The 21,946-nt window shown below is 37.6% G+C and overlaps 1 protein-coding gene across 2 annotated transcripts in view; it reads right to left on the bottom strand.

Moving 5' to 3' along the window:
* The window catches only part of LOC101740122 (uncharacterized), a 125,250-nt gene extending 115,854 nt beyond the window's left edge, over positions 1–9,396 (bottom strand). The window contains exon 1 of one of the 2 annotated variants that reach the window (XM_062672046.1): positions 9,165–9,396. The gene's annotated coding sequence lies outside the window, so the exon portion shown is untranslated. The remainder of the gene's footprint in view (positions 1–9,164) is intronic. The other variant, XM_012696052.4, reaches the window with a different exon arrangement.
* Positions 9,397–21,946: the final 12,550 nt, after the last annotated feature.

The raw sequence follows: 21,946 nt of genomic DNA, 5'->3' as shown, positions 1-21,946 counted from the left end.
CACTAAAATCGAAAACAATACAGCTCTCCAATTATTATTATTATTATTTTTACTGCTTAGATCGTTGAACGAGCGCACATATCCCACCTGGTGTTAAGTGGTTACTGGACCCCATAGACATCTACAACGTAAATGCGCCACCCACCTTGAGATATAAGTCCTAAGGTCTCAGTAAAGTTACAACGGCTGCTCTGCTCTTCAAGCCGAAACCCATTACTGAGGAGAAATAGGCAGGGTGGCTTCCTTAACGTTAATTCTCGCGTCTTTTATTGTCGCGTGGCCCCGAATACTGTAAAGTATTCAAATTATCGGAAATAATATGTTCACGTATTTAATATTCCGTAAAAGTAATTTTAATATTATCTATTACTCACAAAAACCGATGAAAATACAATATAGCAAGAGCAACGCTTGCTAGTATTCTTAAAATAGTACAATTATATTATTTTTAGCATAATCTTGAGAACGTGAATGTGATTATTGGTTTATACTTATTTTTCCCAGCCCCGAAGCAAGGAATCGACATGATCTTTTCCAAATACATAGTTCGTAAACGGGAAACGACAAAGCCTACTTATTATTCTTTATAGTGATAGGCGTTTCATTATTTTGCATAGATAAGATTGACAGAACATTACTTACACTTGTCACTAGACGCGTCTGATACCAATGGGCGCGATACTGTATTATAACTTTAAAGTTAACTATTTTGTTTCAAACAATAAAATGACAACGCAATTATTTTTATTTATTTATAGAAAATTCAATATGAAGTCGTCGTGGCTTAAAGGATAAGACGTCCGGTGCATTCGTATCTAGCGATGCCCCGGTGTTCGGATCCCGCAGGCGGGTACCAGTTTTTCCAATGAAATACATACTTAACAAGTGTTCACGATCCGCTTCCACGCTGAAGGAATAACATCGTTTAACAAAAATCAAACCCGCAAAATTATAGTTTGCGTAATTACTGGTGGTAGGACCTCTTGTGAGTCCGCACGGGTAGACACCACCACCCCGCCTATTTCTGCCGTGAAGCAATAATGCGTTTCGGTTTGAAGGGTGGGGCAGCCGTTGTAACTATAGTGAGGCCTTAAACTTATATCTCTATATATGGTAACCACTTAACACCACGTGAACTATGATCTAAGCAATAAAAACTCAAAGATTTACAGAATTGGTAAAGCGCCGGTACCTACCGGGACTGTACCGCAGTGACCTCTCACATCATCGACGCTTCAAGGACACCAAATGTGAGATTCGTGTTGAAAATGAACAGACCTCACTGTTCATTGAGGTATTGAATGCAAAACTAAAAACACAAATTTTGTTTATGCTTCAAGTTAAGATTCCGGTAGACCCGACGGACACGATTTAATTACCACTGCCGAAAGCAAAAACAAACATTGGAGAATGAAAACTACTTATGGCATTACTAATAAATATGGCTATCATTATTTTGTTTCCAAATCTTTCATGTTCCATTTCAATTTTCAAATAAAACTTTAGAACAGACTTATGGTAATCAGATATATCGGAATTAGCTCCTGCAAAACCGGCATACTAGTATAAACACAAACTTTGATCGTTTACTTACAAAAACAACAACAATTCCTTTGCTATGCAGATTCGTCAAAATTATTCATGCCCTTCGAACGAACAAAGTTCTCAATCAAAGACCTCATAAAAGAAGACGCCGCTGAGTAACAATGGCTGACGAAATTATTCTAAATCGGAAATATTACACGAAATACGCAATCGTTCACGATTCTGTAATTTCAAAGTAGATTGGTATTGCGTTACTGTTACTATAATAGCCGAGATACGATCTTTAGTGAAAGTCGGAACAATGACTGAATTTAATGAAGATACAAAATCGTGTTTGTTCCTTTAGAAACAATTCTGTAGTTAGTAAAATGGCAAATTTTTTTGGGCCCAAACAAGTGCTACCTAGCCATTTTTGCCACAAAGCAATTACGTGTTTTGATCTGTAGGGTGAGATAGCACTGGTTCTCACGTAATTGCGGCGGGTAGCCGTCACACAAACGCAAGATATTTGACAGATGCCTGAATCTCGCTTACGACATTTTCAAGATAAGCTTGCACATCTACAAGTTCCGAACAACAACATTTGGACCGTCGTCGGTTTACCGGTAACTATCCGCTTGGTGGAAGATCTTCCTTTCGTCGTTAATTCTCCAAATAACTATGATCCGATGCTGAGAAAATGATGGGTGGGAAGCGACACAAACGCTCTCATTTCTATGGTCTCTGATAAGTATATAACACCAAAGAAGCCATAATCTCAACAACTCATGTATAGTTAAGTATAACAAATCAAAAAGAAAACTGATTTAAAGGAGAATAACTTATGTAAAACCAAAAAAAAAAACATTTAAATAGCAAACCTAACTAACAACTAGTAATTAAAAATACTTTTACGGTTTAATCTCACGTTTGTTATTGTTATTTTATCTTGGTCACAGGCTGTGTGGTCTGTGCTTAGTGCGAGTTTTTTAACGTTCTCGATAGCGTAAAAGTTAACTCAAATTTGTATGCAGTTGGAACAGCACCCCTAGCGGCAAACGCAGGCAGACACTCCAACTCCATACAAATATGAGTTAACTTTTACGTTAATACTGGCCCTAGCAAGAGCAATGCTTAGCAGAATCTACCACCGGATCGGAAACGCGACCCACTGAGAAGAGCTGGCGAGAAACTCAGTGGGCTGTGTCTATGGGTTAATTTACTCGTCGAGCCCTTCGTCGCAAGCGACGGGTTCGGCCAGGACGGTGACCGGTGCTTGAGGTACCTAAAAGCACCGTTAATGGTTCGGGAGGCTCCGCAAGGATCCATTCAGTCCACAGGATCGGGTTCTATAAGTCACTAATGCCACAGTGTTATCAAGACGACATTAAACAAAGCTTCAATTAAAAATACCGATATTAATTTCTTAACTCGAAATTTGTGAATTTGATAAAATATTTATAAGTAGTTATTATTCACCTCTTAGTACACAAAAAAAAAACCAAATAACCGAACCGAAATTGATCCCAAAAATAAACGTCAAAGAACCGAAATCAAACATCGATGAACATTCACAAAGTTTGCTCAATAAAGCAGTCGCTTAATTGTATTTTATTAAGAATTTTAAGCACACGCCGATGGAAAAGGTATCAAATTCATAACTTTTGAATTAAACAAAGTCTAGTACCGTGGTTTTGCTTGCATATTTAACTTCAATATTTAAGTTTATCTCGCATGTTAGCATTATTTTAAAAACAGATGATTTTGCACTAACATATTTTTAATTATTTCCCATTAATATTTTCATATAGTGGCTATAAATGTTAGGTGTGGTAGACAGACAAATATATTGATGGTTTCTAATAAATGAACACTATGTAAGCTCATGTAGAATGGTTAGTGATAATAATCAGAAATTTTGGTTTATGAATTACTAAGATGATAATTTAAAAAAATACTCATTAAAACTTATCGAGTGTCTTTAAAAGCTACCGTCACTTGTGACTCTCGTTATTTGACTTTTAAGTCTTCTTTAAACTAAACTTTGCCATAAACAAACCTTTCACAGCAAATAATGTTAAGATATAAACTTATGATCACCAAAATTATTTTAATAAAAAAAGGATTTATTTTTTAACACGTTTAGGTTCAGGTAATGAATTATACAAATTATTACCCCAGATTTGCTCAGATGTATAATATCATACTATTATTGAGGCAAGTTATCGTTAGATCTTTAAGTTCTAAGTTAAGAAATAGGTCATCTAAAAAAAACGATAAAATTCTTTATTTACTTATGATTTAACGGCTATTTTCGAATTTACAATTATATTGAACATACGACTTTATGCATTGTAGGTGCAAACGTGTTTTCCAATATTATTATAATGAGATGTTCTTCAAAATAAAGGATAAGTCGTATATTATCGTTCAATTATATTGGGTTTTGGGTTTTTTTTTTACGTTTGTATTTTGGAAAGTAAATCTGCAACAATGTTGCGCTGTAGAAGAATACGAGATGTCATATTTTTGTATTTCCTGTAATTTTTTGTATAATATTTATTCATTCATAAATAATACTCAGATTCAAATCCATACTGTGAAGGGTTCTTTCATTTTTACGTTATTTTTTAGAATAAGTATTTTATTTCATTTAAAGCTATAAAATCGATAGTTATTGCTTCACATTTAACATAAAACAGATTTATTGCTGGAATCCTTTTTTTTAAATCAATTATGTAAAATAGAAAGACATATCATAGCAATTTAAACTTCAAAATTTAGTTTTAATTGCCATATAATAAGTACATATATTTGCAGAAGCTTTGAATAAATAAAACTAAATTCTGCAAAAAGCAAGTAGTATATTCAAATATCTAAAAATTACAAAAGACGAACTTTGCATAAAAATCTATCTCGTTCAATTAATGACTGAACTAAAACGTTGCGAGAGTTTACGGTTTATATATTTTTTTAATCAAACCTTATTTTATTGGCCATAATATCTGTACTCCATCCATTTAATAATTATTTACTTGGACCCAAAGGTCACACGATGTGGTGAATATGAACGAAAGATTTCCTAAATAAATATAGCTTACGGACCAACGACCAATTATGTAGAGCACGATTTTATAATCTATCATTAAATCGACGCGCTCGCATTCTACATACGTTCAACACTCGATTTTGATAGTTAAAGATACGGGAAAAAGTTTTGTTAATTTAAAAAAAATAACAATATTCAATTCAAGAACAATATTTTATTTTTTTACTAGCGGCCCGCTCCGGCTCCGCTCGGGTCTTTAACAAAAATTTCAACGATATTTGACGCTGTTTTATTTTTTTAAATAAAAGAACATTTATTATGGCATAACTATAATAGTTAGATATATGCTATCGCGACACTTTTTGTATTAATAATGTGTTCTACAAAGTCGTAGTACATTATTTTATTCTATCATGAATAGTTTTCGCAGAGCACGCGATGTAAAGGATATTTTAGGTATTTTTTTACACCTTGGGTTAAATCATTGCAGTTTTAGTAAGAATCCCTAATTTTTTTCAAAAATTATTATAGCCTATGTCACTCGGGAATAGTGTAGCTTCCAAACAGTGAAAGAATTTTTCAAATCGGTTCAGTAGTTTCGGAGCCTATTCAATACAAACAAACAAACAAATCTTTCCTCTTTATAATATTATTATTATTATATTATTAGTATTAGTACATTAGTATTAGTATATTAGTATTAGTAAATTAGTATAGTATTAGTATATATATTTAAAATGGTCAGATTTGGAATACTGATATTTGTTTCCATATATGAGTCGACAGTGGTCGAATAATAATTTGTAGGTTTTTTACAGTCGTAGATGGGAGAGAAGCACACAGCTCATCTGATAATAACTGGTTACTTACTGGTAAAAATAGACGCCGTGTAGATATCGCGATCCAACATACGACATGAGGTCGAAGTCAATAATTGAACTGTGAACAATTGTCTCAGACACGAAAATCAAGAATGATTAGCGGCGGTAGAATATATTATTTACATACCGGTAGGAGCTCATGTGGCAACCTACCACCAAAGGGTAGGTGTATTTTTTTCCCTTGTAGGCAGACGAGCATACGGCCCACCTGATGGTGAGTGGTTACTTCAGCAATTCCAGGGGCAGAGCCAAACCGCTGCCTACCGCTTAATACTCTCCACAGGCCTCGTTTGAAGAAGGACATGTCATAGCGCTCGGGAAACATCGTGGAATGTTCTACATATAAGCTGCTACACCATAGTGTTATTTATTATACAATGCAATTCCGATAAAACAGTGAAAGAAGAAATGTCAAAAATTCAATACACTTTCGTCACGAAGGACAGAAGGAATCTAATGAACACTTGTAAATAAGATTTTTCTCTACCGGTTCCTTTTCTACCAATAAAACTGTCAAAAACTTTGTCAACATTACCATCTTTACTTTAAATTACGGTACATTATATTGACTGTCATTTTTATGTAGCTTTTGTTAGCAAAAGAATATATATTATGCATCTTGTATGTCAAATAATTGCTAGTGTGTCTAATGTTTTTTTATTGATTTAATCTATTTTTATTGCATAATTTAAAAAAGAAAATAGCATTTTGCACTCCTCTATACTCTCTTTAAGTGTGTGTAATTTCATACGCCTCCGTCCGCGCAATTTTCGTAAAAGGGGATACAAAGTTTTTGCATCACGCTTTAATAAATAGATAGGTATAATAGAATAGAATATAGATATAGATAAATATTTTTACTACTACATTTTTTTATCTTATTTCGTCGTTGACAGATAACATTAATTTTAACCGACTACAATGAAAATGTTTTCGATTCGAAGAAAAATGATAATTTCAACGTATTTATGATTAATTACATTATCTATACTAATATTATAAAGAGGTAAGATTTGTTTGTTTGTTTGTATTGAATAGGCTCCGAAACTACTGAACCGATTTGAAAAATTCTTTCACTGTTTGGAAGCTACACTATTCCCGAGTGACATAGGCTAATAATCTTTTTTGAAAAAAATTATGGATCTTTACTAGAACTTCTTAATATAACCCAAAGTGTAAAAAATTACCTAAAATATTCTTTACATCGCATGCCCTGTGAAAACTATTGATGATAGAATAAAATAATGTACTTTTTTTTTTTTTTTTTTTTTTTTTTTTTTTTTTTTTTTTTTTTTTTTTTTTTTTTTTTTTTTTTTTATGATTGAAAGTTTACTGGTGGCCCGAAGGCCTTTCCAGTTTCACCAGGACAGGTGGGCGAGCAAAGGCTCAGCCAAGAGGGGTGGGATTTGCTAACAACTGCCCGAGCGCCTCCGAAGGAGACCTAACAACTCAAGAGCAATTGTTTCGCGAATGAATCTATGTACTACGACTTTGTAGAACACATTATTATTTATAAAAAGTTTCACGATAGCATGTGTTTAACTATTATAGTTAAGCCGCAATAAGTGTTCTTTTATTTAAAATTATAAAACAACGTCAAATATCGATGAAATTTTTGTTAAAGACCCGAGCGGAGCCGGAGCGGGCCGCTTGTTTAATTATAAACAGGTAAAACACAAATCGTCCGCGATTCGATCAACCGTAAGAATGTACGAATTTATGATTTATTAGTTCGTATTTTAATGAACGCATTTAACATATTGTCCCACCTTACTTAATATGAATTTTATAATTTGGTACCAATAAAAAAACAACACGACACAGGATCAAGTTTATGGGTGTGAATGCATTTAAAAGGCATTTTAATACGCTTTTTTTAAGAGGAGCATTGACTAACACGTTCATTTCTCACATAAGCGCTGACTCATTGAAAGTATTGTGGATTATATTTTATATTTGATGATTTTTAACGGCTCACGCTGGTGAACCAACAGGCTTGTTACACGCAGTTGTCGCCAGTAATCTTTAGCACTTGTGAACGCATTCTACGTTATGTTAATTTATTATGAAATTTGAAATGTCGTGAGCAAAAAGCTTGGTGCACTCAGTTGAGAATCTACTATGTCGAAATGCGAATTCTCACAAAGGCATCAATTTTTAAAAGTAAATACTTACTTTTTTATGGCTTAGATGGGTAGACGAGCTCACAGCCCACCTGGTGTTAAGTGGTTACAGGAGCCCATAGTAAATGCGCCACCAACCTTGAGATATAAGCTCTAAGGTCTCAAGTATAGTTACAACGGCTGCCCCACCCTTCGAACCGAAACGCATTACTGCTTCACGGCAGAAATAAATAAAGACTTCTTCGCATACCGGTCCTGAATATATCTAAAGCATAACTTCTAGTGGTAGGACGTAATGTGAGCGCTCGCTAACTGGTCCCACTCTAGCTTTTAAAGTCAACTATATCGCGTCAAATGATAACTTTGACTATACTAGTGTTCGAATCCCGCACGTGGGTACCGATTTTTCTAATGAAATACGTTCTTAAGTCATTCTCACGTACGACGAGAAGGAGAACATCCCGCACTAGTCGGTGTTATCACAATCCTGTCCATGTCTGCTACGAAGCAGTCATGCACTTCGGTTTGGAGGTTTAGACATATATTAAAAAACAGCAATTAAACATGACATTTGTTAGTATCAAAATGCAAAATATGGTGCTTTTAGACTCTTAAAGCACCGGTCACCGTCCTCGTCAAACTCGACGAATACGACGAAGAGTTTGACGTATGAACTAGCCCATAGCCACTGAGTTTCTCGTCGGATCTTCTCAGTGAGTCGCGAGTCCGATCCGGTGGTAGATCCTGCGGAGCACTGCAATTGCTAGGCTCACCTACCAGTCCGGGCGTAGCTGAATAGCTTCTTACGCTACCAGCGAATGCGTAGAGGAAAAAGGTCAGGTAGAGCCCGTGAGCTCACCTACCAGTCCGCGAATAGTTGGAATAGCCCCTTAGGCTACCAAGTAATTAGGATTAGGTCGGAAAAAAAATTAAAACATATGTTTACTGAATTAATTAATTACTTGTTGTACATCAGCCTTGAATCTGTGTTTCTAGCATGATGCCATTGAGCCATGTACGCTTCGGTGATTTACGAAAAATACTTATGTTAAAAACAATCTAATTAAAAATTTTTTTATCAAAATGTATCTTAAAAATTAACTTCCTCACGTCCAGTCCTTACACTATTACTTCTCAGACCCACGGTTTTTTAGGGTTAACTTGAGGTGAACGGTCAAAGCTGTAAGTCAAATTAACCCGCAACATAGATTAAAATTTTAGCAATATTCAATTTTCCACTAAGTGTAGCGAAAAATGCGAGCAAAAAAGTTTGTCACAGACTACATTGCAGTCTCTTCAGTCGCTTTCTATCTTTTACGAAAGAAAAACCACAGTTAGCTAGAAAGAAATTTTATCGAAAACAATTTTACGAACTTTGAACGAAACGAACAAAAATTATACGTACAAAATAAAACATTACCAAAACCGCAATTTAATTGATAAACGTTATTAATTTACTGTTTTCACATAGATGATCGTAAAAAAACAAACGATAATTAATCATCTGCTCACACCACGCCTAAATGCGTGATCATATGGCCGTAACAACAAAACGAAGAAACCTCAAAACAAACAAATAAAACTCACCGAAAACGTCCACCGGAAGGACAGACAGACAAGCACAGAGACACAAAACACTCAACAATTACACTCACAGCACATCGATACACCGTATCTTTGATTCGTTTCACCGTGTTTTTTAACACACAGGTGTACATACAATCGACTCACGCGCAAGCTAGTTGCCGACTGAACGATCGGACCCTACGATTATTACGACTATACGACGCCCGCCCGCGCACCTGTCATTTCACTAAAAAACAATACCAAACAATAATAGTACGTATTCTTGTTAAGGTTATGAGTGCGAGCGCGCATATACTTAAATTGTTTTTGCTCATAATACAATAATTTGGAATTACAATATGTGGAAGTTCACTCGTGTAGCTTCAAAGATCTCTTGGCCGGTTATGAGCAATAATAAATGAACGTATTTATCTATCTGTAGTTCTGCGTTTTCATTTGTTACAATAGATACGTTCCAGAGTACGCGTAAATTTGTGGTACGTTAAGTCATGAGGTTTAAATCTCAAATTGTAATAAGCAATGCCTTTGCAGTCCAAATAAGCAGGACGGTGAAAACGAACCACGCCTGCCGGTAGCGGAACATGCCTAAATAACAATCATCACGAGACTCTTATTACAGTTATTACTACTTATTACCCGTCTGATAGGCATTAGCAACAATAAAGCAAAATAGCAACGCATGCGCATAACAAACATCGATCCATTTACGGTGCTTTTAGGTACCACAAGCACCGGTCACCGTCCTCGTCGAACCCGTCGCTTACGACGAAGGGCTCGACGAGTGAATTAACCCATAGACACGGCCCACTGAATTTCTCGCCGGATCTTCTCAGTGAGCCGCGTTTCCGATCCAGTGGTAGATTCTGCGAAGCACTGTTCTTGTTAGGGCCAGTGTTAGCAACAGTTCCGGTTTGAGCCCCGTGAGCTCACCTACACGTTAGGGTAAAGCTGAGATAGCCTCTCAAGGATATCAGCATAGGTAGTAGGTAGGATTGAAAAAAAAACGTTTCCATGGTAACCGCTGCTATAGTATTAATATATTTTTGATCACGACTCTATATCCCGGGAAAACGCATGTGTTGCAAGAAAGCGCCACTGTGGTCTTCTAAAGGCCGGATACCTCATATATAAAAATAAAAATCAATGTTTGTCGGCAGCTAACTAAAGAGCATTATTGATACAATTAGTTCTCAATCTGTTTAATTTCTGTTAAGATAAAATGTTAATGTAATTTAGTAAGTATAAACAATACGTGACATTTATAATATTATTATGTAAATTCTTTATTCATTTTTATGTCTATAGTAGTATAATTTTCATTATATTGTTAGTATTCAGTTCAATGTATTATTATCATAAACAGTTAAATACACGGCAGTTAATTTATTTCCGTAGTTGATTACTATCCATCCGATAGTTGTCTCGAAGAGATCTCTCACCGCCCATTGTATTAAACTTTTGTATTTAATAGATAGAATTCAGTAGTAGTATATACGAAACCGGAGTTTTTCAAGTCTATATATTGTACATAATTATTTGTCCCTTGCGAAAAACCAAACAAACGTTTTAATTTTATTTTTAGGCACGTTGACAGCTGTTTCTTTGTCGCTAATTTCTGAACGGATTAAGAGGAAATTGACGAATTTCGTTAACAATTACTTTTTTTTTATCATGTTGATACTGGTCAGAATATTAGAGCGAAGCCGTAAATTTTCTTGATTTGTCATCGTTTTTTTATGCGTGGGCAATTATTGATCTTCATCAGACGTCTTGAAAATTACGTTAAAAGGTTCCGTTACATATAAATAAACAAACGTCTATATCAACCAATTGAAAAAGCGGAATATATCCACCCAGACTCGCTGGATCCACATCTCACTATTACAAATTGTATCTGAATGCCAATGGAACATGCCGTGCCACGATAGGAACTAGGAAGTCCCGTTTTATATCAAAACTAGCGACCCGCCCTCGCTTCGCTTCGGAAACATTAAAACACACATGAAACCAAAAAAATAAAATATTTTTTTTTTAAAAAGTAGCCTTTGTTCATCAGGGACAATGTCGGCTTCTAATGGAAAAAGAATTTTTCAAATCGGTCCAGTAGTTTCGGAGCCTATTCGAAACAAACAAACAAACAAACAAATCTTTCCTCTTTATAATATTAGTTTTTAAAAAAAGTAGCCTATGTTCATCGGGGACAATGTCGGCTTCTAATGGAAAAATAATTTTACAAATCGGTCCAGTAGTTTCGGAGCCTATTCGAAACAAACAAACAAACAAATCTTTCCTCTTTATAATATTATAGTAATATAGATTATGGAGATATACTTATTAATTATACAGGTTAATTTCGATGCCTCCAATGAACACTACGCTAACTCCAAATTCGTAGGTTTACAGAAGGAGCGTTTAAATGAAAAAAGATGATAAAATCTTTATTATTGCAGATATATTTACCTATGGTTTTCTCTTGCGTAACTAGCTGATTTACTCTTGCTTCGAAACCCATCAATAATGAATTTGTAATAGTTTTAAAATAGTGAAGCACTTTGCGTGAAAAACGAAAATTTCAAAATTTTGAGTTAGATTAGTGTTCATTGGAGGCATCGATTTGTATAAGCCTGCCCGCTATTAGACTTGAACTAAACTAAGCGCGCTTAGAACGTAAAATGCTTATCAACTCTCTAATATTGTCATTAATATATGCAAATGTACATTAGCGACTTAATTGCATGATTGCTTCATCATCATCATCATCATCATCAACAGCCCACAGTCGTCCACTGCTGGACATAGGCCTCTCCCAATCCACACCACTGAGCCCGGTCTGCGGCTCTCCTCATCCACCTCTTGCCAAATTAATTGCTTAATCTTAATAAATCTTGCCGAATCAGTTGCATTTTAATCAAAGACCACACATAAAGGTACCAAAGAGAGTTGAATTTATGGGAAAATATTCATTCTGTTATGTTCTCGGAAATAAACAGCTCGCTACACAAACGAATTATGGTAATACATAATTTCTTAGATTGTAAGGTACATTATAATATAATGTTTACGGATGTTTGTCACCTACAGAATATACAAGGTCTATTTTTGGGTATTCGGAAGACGATTTAGGTCTGATTTTTATTTTATCTTTTATTATTTTCTGTAATACTTATTTTTAATGTTAAAAATATTTTATACACAACCTGCCTATGTGTTTGGTTAATAGTGGAAACTTATTTGGTTTTTTTTGTACCTATATTTCATGTTCGTTTTCCAAATAAATTCATTAATAAATTAAATGTGAAAATCATGTAATAAATTTATTAATGAGTAAATATTTGATTTTTAAAATTTTAATAATCAAATATTTACTCATTAAAATTTTAATAATCAAATATTTACTCATTGGCACGGAATAACACAACAAAAATTGTTTTTATTTTATTTTGCTTCTGTCATATTATATTTATCCAAATTTTTTTTTTTTGCTTGGACGGGTGGACGAGCTCGCAGCCCACCTGATGTTAAGTGGTTACTGGAGCCCATAGACATCTACAACGTAAATGCGCCACCCACCTTGAGATATAAGTTCTAAAGTCTCAAGTATAGTTATAACGGCTGCCCCACCCTTCAAACCGAAACGCATTACTGCTTCATTATGCTTCAAGATGGCGTTTGTTTTTTAATTCCATATTTTAATTTGTTTTAACGTGAAGACTGTTGTGATTGTTAAGGTGGTACAAGTGTCCTTATTCTACTGTGAAGCAATTACGCGTTCCGGTCTGTAGCTAGTGGCATCCGCCAATTTTCCAATGCCACTTTGACGTAATGTCTCAAGGCAACATTTACGTTGTGATGTCACTTAGCATCAAGCACTCGTCTATTGATTTGAGGAACACAGATAGTCGTCAGTGAATTTAACTGATTTTAAACTAACTTAAATATTTTTATGCTGCAAAATTACATTGGTTTTTGTTACGAGAAAGATTAAGCAAATTATACTATTACACGTACTATACCAGGGGTTCCGAAACTTATTTTGTCTACTGCCCACTCTGAGAATAAATAATTTTTTTAGCGCCCCCATTTTTTCACCTACTTAAAACCACTAGAGCGAGAGCTCAATCGGTGTCTAAGAGTTGTCCTAGATGAAATTACAAATTGCCTCCCAAGCTTCTACGCAACGCCACCTTTTTTTTCTGGGCCTCTTACCGCCCCCCTTTAAGCCTGCAGCGCCCGCAAGGGGGCGTTATCGCCCACTTTGAGAAAGGCTGTACTATACTATACGACACAGGATGCGAGAATATTCTTTCCAACGTCATACACACAATAAACTTTTACCTTAAAACAAAACGAAAGCAAAATTAGTTTTCTAGGATTATTATAAAAACTGGTGACTATAATAAGCTTAAGTTTGGTCATACGGATATCGTGCGGTGTCCAAAAAAGCGACAACCCATATTTTTACGTAGTTAACATGAAAGGTTAAGAGATACACCGAAGAATGATTATCACCGTTCTGTCGGTATCATGCAATGAAATTGCGATCACAAACCAACATTTACTAATGGCAGGGCTATTGCAAAGTGGCGTAGTTGGATACCACCATAACGTAGGAATTTCATTCATTACGCAATACTATTTGGACTCTCATCTCATGGTCCGGATTGAATGACGATATTTACGTTCTCTGATACGTCTCTGAACTCTATCGAAATTAGGAAAGTTAATTAGTCTGGTATTATTTGACTAAGTGTAAACAGAAGCGAACTACAGCTGCCGACTCTGCAACATCATAGTTCAATCGTCATAACAGCTGCGCATGCGCACCTGTCTCTGCGCGTGCCCTAGCGTATCTCCTTAACAAGTTCAACAATCCTAATTTAGTTTTTTTTTTTTCACGATTCCGCACGTCACTAAATGCCACCAACCAAGGCTGCGTGCAATTCTCTATAAGTCACGTTCTTTAGAGTAATTTGATCCCATAAGGCCGCCATAACGATGTCGAAAACAGCTGGGGATTGTATTAAGCAAGATCTTGGCAAAATACTCAGAATGCAAGTGATTAAATGTGCATATCGGTACAATAATATTTCAATTAATTAAATTGATTTGCTGCGGTTGATAGTCGTGCGGTTTGCGGCTTAGAATTGTACTGATCCATATCATGCCATAAGTGCCTTAAAAAGCCAACTAAGGGACTTCTTCTGACTATTATTTTAAGCCAACGATAGCATTTCCAAGGGGAGTTGACTTCAGGCAGACGGCCAGTCTTACCAATTACCAAACTTATACCAAACTATAAGTTTTGCGGCATGATGGTAATGCAAGTATGGGATAAGAGCATGAAGAAATAGGTTAATAGCATGTAACTGTTTAAACTCGCCAACTAAACAACTTTAAGTTGGACGTGACACTTAGCCGCTGAATTTCTCACCGGATTTTCTCGACGGTTTGCGCTGCCTATCCTTGTTAGATTCATTCGCATACCCATCATGAAGCAGCGGCCCTTGAACTGTTAGAACTTAACCAAAATGTCACATCCCACTTTTTAATTATAGCCCTCGCATTTCTGGTCTGATATACAAATTATCACCTCGATACCATGGACGCTAGCTCTGTTCCATGCGGTCCGTATTTGGTTTCCGGTCGGAGCCTCGTAGTGAAATAAATTTTATATGTCTTAATGTATTTCCGACACGCAGAAAATGGCTGGTAGAAGAAGATTCTTCAAACGAGGCTGATGGAAAGTACTTAACGGTAGGCAGCGACTTGGCTCTGCTCCTGACATTGCTGAAATCCATGGGCGACGGTAACCACTTACCACCAGGTGGGCCGTACGCTCGTCTGCCTGCAAAGGCAATAAAAAAATCCAATTACGGTGATTATTAAAAATGCTGTAGCACTTTTATTATGGTTTGACGTAATGTGGAGAAACGTTTGGTTAAAATAGCAGTAGGTATATTATTAAAATTGTTGGAAAATACTCGGATTTATTATCACCTGGTATTTTCCGAAAACGGAAAGATCTGATCTTGCTTGCTTTTTAGATGTCTTTCGGCTGATTCGAATATTTTTCTCGTATTTATACGTAATCTTTTTTTCCTAATTTCATTATAACGTTGTTGTTTTTAATGTTGGATCATAGTTTAAAGACAAATTGATTTAGGCGTGTTCTCTTCAAACGTTTTCCAAATCTTCAACATTGTAATCCTTGCATTGGTTTTACGTGGCGACATATCGCAGTATAGGATAAATGAGGCCGTCAGCTCAAAAGTGGCCTAACCCACAATTTTTCATAATCATGCTTCTAATTTATGTATATTGCAATTTATTTAAAATATAATAAATTTTAATGCAAAATCTGACTATCCATAGTTTCACCAGATAACAGATGGCTTTGTAAACATTATTTTTGAGCGTGTTGTTTTTTTGCCTACTCAAATTTAAATTCATGAAAACTTAAGCCTCATTGCTCCATAATAACTATGGTAAGCTTAGGCCACTTTTGCGCTGACGGCCTCAAATGCAGTCTTGGGTTTTAATAATGCTTTCAACGCCGCCATGTGCAGTGTAGCCTGTCCGATGGGGCTGATACCTGGACTCTATTTTACGGTCCGCCCGGTCGTCCGGCCGTCCGCACCGGACCGTGAATAGCCGGACGTAGGGAAATATCCGCTCCGCTATTGTCTATTTAGATGTTTAACTGACTGATTTAAAATACCTGCTCTCATTGTAAATAAAGTCGATTTTTTTATTTCCTTGAGCTATTTTAGTTAATAAAATAGTGTAAATGAATTTGAGGTCTAAATGATTTTATATATTTTACGGGATCCATTGAAGCCATGAAGAAATTTATATTCGCGCCGAATTTGATTGAACTTTTTTTAAACCTCAGTACATTATACTTACCTATATTTTTCTAGCTTATTTATTGCTTCGATAAGTGGACGAGCTCACGGCCGATCTGGTCTTAAGTGGTTACCGGAGCCCATAGACATCAGTAAACAGTCACTTTTAAGGTTTAATATCGTATTTATTAAGCGTAAAAGTTACGACGAACAACGAATCTCGATAACCAAAGAATTTGTTTTAAACAGTAATGGTAAAAAGGTGTGTTTTTTAAATTACGATCTTACGTTTCTCTAAATATGTAACTAGTCAGGTCATAAGTATTGTCACACAGTAAAAACTTTTCTTTTAGAATGCTGGCCACAAAAAAGTTTATTGAATTTGAATTTCGAATTGTTCATGAAAATAAAAATGTATACTTTTAGAATTTTACTCATTTTTAAATATGGAGTGGATGCTTAAAGAAGACCGTGTTGCAGTTATTGCGTTGCATCGTTGCGGTTACGCGCCAATTCAAATTTTAAATATACTGAAAAATTTGAATATAACCAAAAGATTCGTTTATCGTACCATCAAACGATACAATGAAGACTCTAGTGTAGATGACAGGTCAAGAAGTGGTCGCCCTCGGTCTGTTAGGACTCCAGCAGTGATAAAAGCTGTGAAGGCGCGAATTCAAAGAAATCCCAAACGTAAGCAGAAACTGTTGGCCCTTCAGATTGGGTTAAGCAGAACCACGGTGAAAAGGGTGTTAAATGAAGACTTAGGGCTTCGGGCATATCGAAGAAAAACAGGACATCGTTTGAATGCTCGTCTAATGGACCTGAGACTGAAGAGATGCCGCGCTTTGTTGAAGCGGTACGCGGGAAAAAAATATCGGGAAATTCTTTTTTCGGATGAAAATTTTTTTACCGTAGAACAGTTTTTTTTTTTTTTTTTGTCAGGAGGAAATCGCCGGACTTCCGCCCTTCACTGGGGATGGAGGGCGGGACATGTCGGAGTCGAACCGACTAAAACCTCCTGTCTCTCAACAACCAATGTCCAAACCTCGCATGAGACAAAACTCATGAAAAGGCAAGGGGGGAAAGTGAAGCGTTTAGTGCGGAGCACATCTCTCCCATCACCCTCCCCCTCGGGACGCCGGACTGGCGGTCGTCGGCGCCACGACCACCAGCCCTCTCGGTCGGCAGGCTATCCGAAGCCCGCCTAGATGGCACCGGTTAGAATGGTCTATCCTACGGAATACCCCGCTGGGTCAGAACCAGCGTGGGTTGAGGATAGCCGGCCTTCTATCACCCGGATGCTCATGCATAAAACGCGTGCAGAGCAGCTTGCACGTCGTCTTCTTAGGCCCCCTTCGCCGGTCCCCAGGCCGACATGTGAGGGAGACCCGAAACACTTAGAGGGCCAGGGCTTGGGCGCGATCCGCCTCCCTGGCCCCCGCTCGACGGCGGCGAACCTGTGCGTCTCTCACGCGCCCCGCCGCCTCCTTCTGCGAGATGGTGCACTCGCAGAAGTCGAGCATCGCCTTCCACGACTCGTCGTCACCGAGCATCGATGCCACAACACTCGGCAACGACAAGTCGTTTCCTATTTTTGCGACGAGGACACGGCGCCACCCCTCCCATGCGGGGCAGGCGACGAGCGTGTGCTCCGCCGTGTCCAAGTCGCAACCACAATGGTGGCACTCTGCCGTCGGCTCGGCTCCGATCCGGTGCAGGAACTCACCGAAGCAACCATGCCCAGTGAGCACCTGCGTGAGCCGGAAAGTGAGGCGTCCTCTGTCACGATTCACCCAGTTCACAAGAACCGGGCGAATCGCCTCGACGGTCCTACGACCAGCCGAAGGATCGGCCAGCCGTCTGGACCATGACTCCAGCACGGACCGCCGAGATTGGGCCCTCCGCGCTCTGACCACACTGGGGCTGGGACGTGCCATGCCCCGGGCACGAAGGTCAGCCCGCCACTGATAGTCAGCGGCGAGCGCCTCCGCCTCCAGGACCCAAGGCGGCGTCCCAGCCAGTACACACGCCGCCTCGAAGGAGATGGTGCGATAGCCACGGATGACCCTGACCGCGATGGTGCGTTGCGGCCGTTGCAGCAGCTTCGCTACCCCCACGGCCAGGGAGTAGAAGAGAGCTACATCAAACAAAATGATAAGGTGTACGCACACAGTAGTGAAGAAGCGAGCAAACGTATTCCGCGTGTCCAACGAGGTCATTTTCCGTCCTCGCTCATGGTATGGTTGGGAGTTTCTTATTGGGGCTTAACAGAGGTACATTTTTGTGAGAAAGGTGTAAAAACGAATGCAGTTGTGTATCAAAATACAGTCCTGACGAACCTTGTGGAACCTGTTTCTCATACCATGTTCAATAACAGGCACTGGGTATTCCAACAAGATTCGGCGCCAGCTCATAGAGCGAAGAGCACACAAGACTGGCTGGCGGCGCGTGAAATCGACTTCATCCGGCACGAAGACTGGCCCCCCTCCAGTCCAGATTTGAATCCATTAGATTACAAGATATGGCAACACTTGGAGGAAAAGGCGTGCTCAAAGCCTCATCCCAATTTGGAGTCACTCAAGACATCCTTGATTAAGGCAGCCGCCGATATTGACATGGACCTCGTTCGTGCTGCGATAGACGACTGGCCGCGCAGATTGAAGGCCTGTATTCAAAATCACGGAGGTCATTTTGAATAAACTTTAGTGTCATAAGAATCTATGTTTTGTTAAGTTCATTTTGGTATATGAATGGTTACATAATGAATAAACTTGTTTCAATTATTTGACATTAAACATGTGACAGAATTTATCACCTGACTAGGTATAATCCTAAATAAATTACAAAACCTTGTCCAGACGTGTACTTCATATCTCGATATGCAAAGTGCGAAAGAGTTTACTGGTGGTAGGACGTCTTGCGAGTCCGCACGGGTAGGTACCACCACCCTGCCTATTTCTGCCGTGAACAGTAATGTATATCGGTTTGAAGGGTGGGGCAGCCGTTGTAACTATACAACCTTAGAACTCATGTCTCAAAGCTGTTCAAAAGTTACCTTCGACACCATTCTCTTTGTATTTCCACGCTTAGAAGCAACCGCTTTATTGTGTGGAAATGCGGGTTTTTACGCAATGTGATTGTGTGTGTGTGTTTTTTTTTTTTTTTTCCCCAGGAGAAAATCGCCGGATCCCCACCCGCGCGGCAGGTGGGGTATGTGGGAGTTGAACCTCACTAAAAACTCCTGCCGCTCAATGTGATTGTGTTACTATAGTTTTGGAAAAATTGTTTTATGTTAAATTACTAGCGACCCCCCCTCGTTTCGCTTCGGAAACTGTAATTTATTATTGATTTCTCCACTATTTAATGGACGTTATTATACATATAAGCCTTCCTCTTCAATCACTCTATCTATTAAAAAAAACCGCATCAAAATCCGTTGCGTAGTTTTAAAGATTTAAGCATACATAGGGACAGACAGATATAGAGAGAAAGCGACTTTGTTTCATACTATGTAGTGATGTTACCTTTACGAAGCATAATGTAGGATATACTTTTACCCATAATCGATTTTTGTTGATTCACGATGTGTTTTTTTTTTTATTTTTTAGGGTCTACACTTTTGCTTTTTGTGGTACGGATGAACGAGCTGATAATAAGTGCTTAAGTGTAACCACCTTGCGATATAAATTTTAAGTCTCAATTGGATTATGTATTTACCGTCTGTTCTAAATCTTCAAATTGGATTATACTATTGTTCTGCGATAAAAACATTTACTGGTGGTAGGACCTCTTGTGAGTCCGCGCGGGTGGGTACCACCACCCTGCCTATTTCTGCCGTGAAGCAGTAATGCGTTTCGGTTTGAAGGGTGGGGCATCCGTTGTAACTATACAACCTTAGAACTCATGTCTCAAGGTGGGTGGTTGCATTTACGTTGTAGATATCTGTGGGCTCCGGTAACCACTTAACACCAGGTGGGCCGTGAGCTCGGCCACCCACCGAAGTAATAAAAAATAAAAAAGGGTACCTTTATAAATCATTAGCTTACATATTATGTATGTACTTATGTAATTACTCGTATATTATACAATTTTAAAAGGCTGTCCTATTCTATTAATTACAAAATTCAGTACATTTCAGTGTATAATATGTAATTACTATATGTTGACAAATTACTTGGACAATTAACAAATAAAATCGTTTAATAAAAAACACACCCGTAATTATATATTTGCGTAATTAATTAATTGAGTAAGCCCGCACGGAAAGATACCATCTGTCTATTTCTTTTTTTATTTTTTATTGCTTAGATGGGTGGACGAGCTCACAGCCCACCTGGTGCTAAGTGGTTACTGGAGCCCATAGACATTACAATGTAAATGCGCCACTCACCTTGAAGTTCTAAGGTCTCAAGTATAGTTACAACGGATGCCCCACCCTTCAAACCGAAACGCATTACTGCTTCACGGCAGAAATAGGCAGGGTGGTGGTACCCACCCGCGCGGACTCACAAGAGGTCCTACCACCAGTAAATGTTTTTATCGCAGAACAATAGTATAATCCAATTTGAAGATTTAGAACAGACGGTATATACATAATCCAATTGAGACTTAAAATTTATATCGCAAGGTGGTTACACTTAAGCACTTATTATCAGCTCGTTCATCCGTACCACAAAAAGCAAAAGTGTAGACCCTAAAAAATAAAAAAAAAACACATCGTGAATCAACAAAAATCGATTATGGGTAAAAGTATATCCTACATTATGCTTCGTAAAGGTAACATCACTATATAGTATGAAACAAAGTCGCTTTCTCTCTATATCTGTCTGTCCCTATGTATGCTTAAATCTTTAAAACTACGCAACGGATTTTGATGCGGTTTTTTTTAATAGATAGAGTGATTGAAGAGGAAGGCTTATATGTATAATAACGTCCATTAAATAGTGGAGAAATCAATAATAAATTACAGTTTCCGAAGCGAAGCGAGGGCGGGTCGCTAGTAATTTAACATAAAACATTTTGAAGTGAAAACTTCTTTAGAATCGTTGTGATTTCAAACCGGATGCAACGGAAAAAACGACAGGTAAGAGACACAAATACAAAAATGTGTAGGATGAAGCCAGCATAGAATGAGACAGAAATATACATACTATTTAATACAGCGCCATCTGTGAGATTTTTTAATACTAACGTGTGTATGAAAGTTCTTGTAGTGAATTTTAATTTAGGATTATACGTGAAATTAAAATATCAATTCACAGAGGGCGCTACCTTACAATTATTTACTAATGATAAAATTTTACATATACTTAAGACGTTTAGGATAATTGTATGTTAATTTTGGAAGGTTTCACTTCTACCACGTGTGAATTGCACACATTTTGTTTTTTTTCCAAAACTATACTAACACAATCACATTGCCTAAAAACCCGCATTTCCACACAATAAAGCGGTTGCTTCTAAGCGTGGAAATACAAAGAGAATGGTGTCGAAGGTAACTTTTGAACAGCCTGGCACTAAAGTATTAAAACCCTATTCTATTCGAAAGGTTTAAATTAACAAATGACTTGTGATTTTTTAACTAGTCCAGAATTATTAGGCGCTTTTGTATGATAAATAGACTACATAAAAGAAAGTGACAAAGTCATTTTTTTATATATTTATAATAGTTTTAGTTTTAAGAAAAAGATAATCAGACGTTGCACACAGTAGACCTGCCTTTGATACAGATAGATTTGTAAACTTTATTTACATATGAAGGGTAAAAAATCCGTTAGAATGTCCTCCATTTACTTTTTTTTTATTGCCGTATAGGCAGACGAGCATACGGCCCACCTGATGGTGAGTGATTACCGTCGCTCATGGACTTCAGCAATGCCAGGGGCAGAGCCAAGCCGCTGCCTACCGTTTAATACTCTCCACAAGCCTCGTTTG

The sequence above is a fragment of the Bombyx mori genome, chromosome 14 (assembly GCF_030269925.1).
Source record: "Bombyx mori chromosome 14, ASM3026992v2".
NCBI classification, from domain to species: Eukaryota; Metazoa; Arthropoda; class Insecta; order Lepidoptera; family Bombycidae; genus Bombyx; species Bombyx mori.
This window is presented reverse-complemented; position numbering and strand designations above follow the sequence as displayed.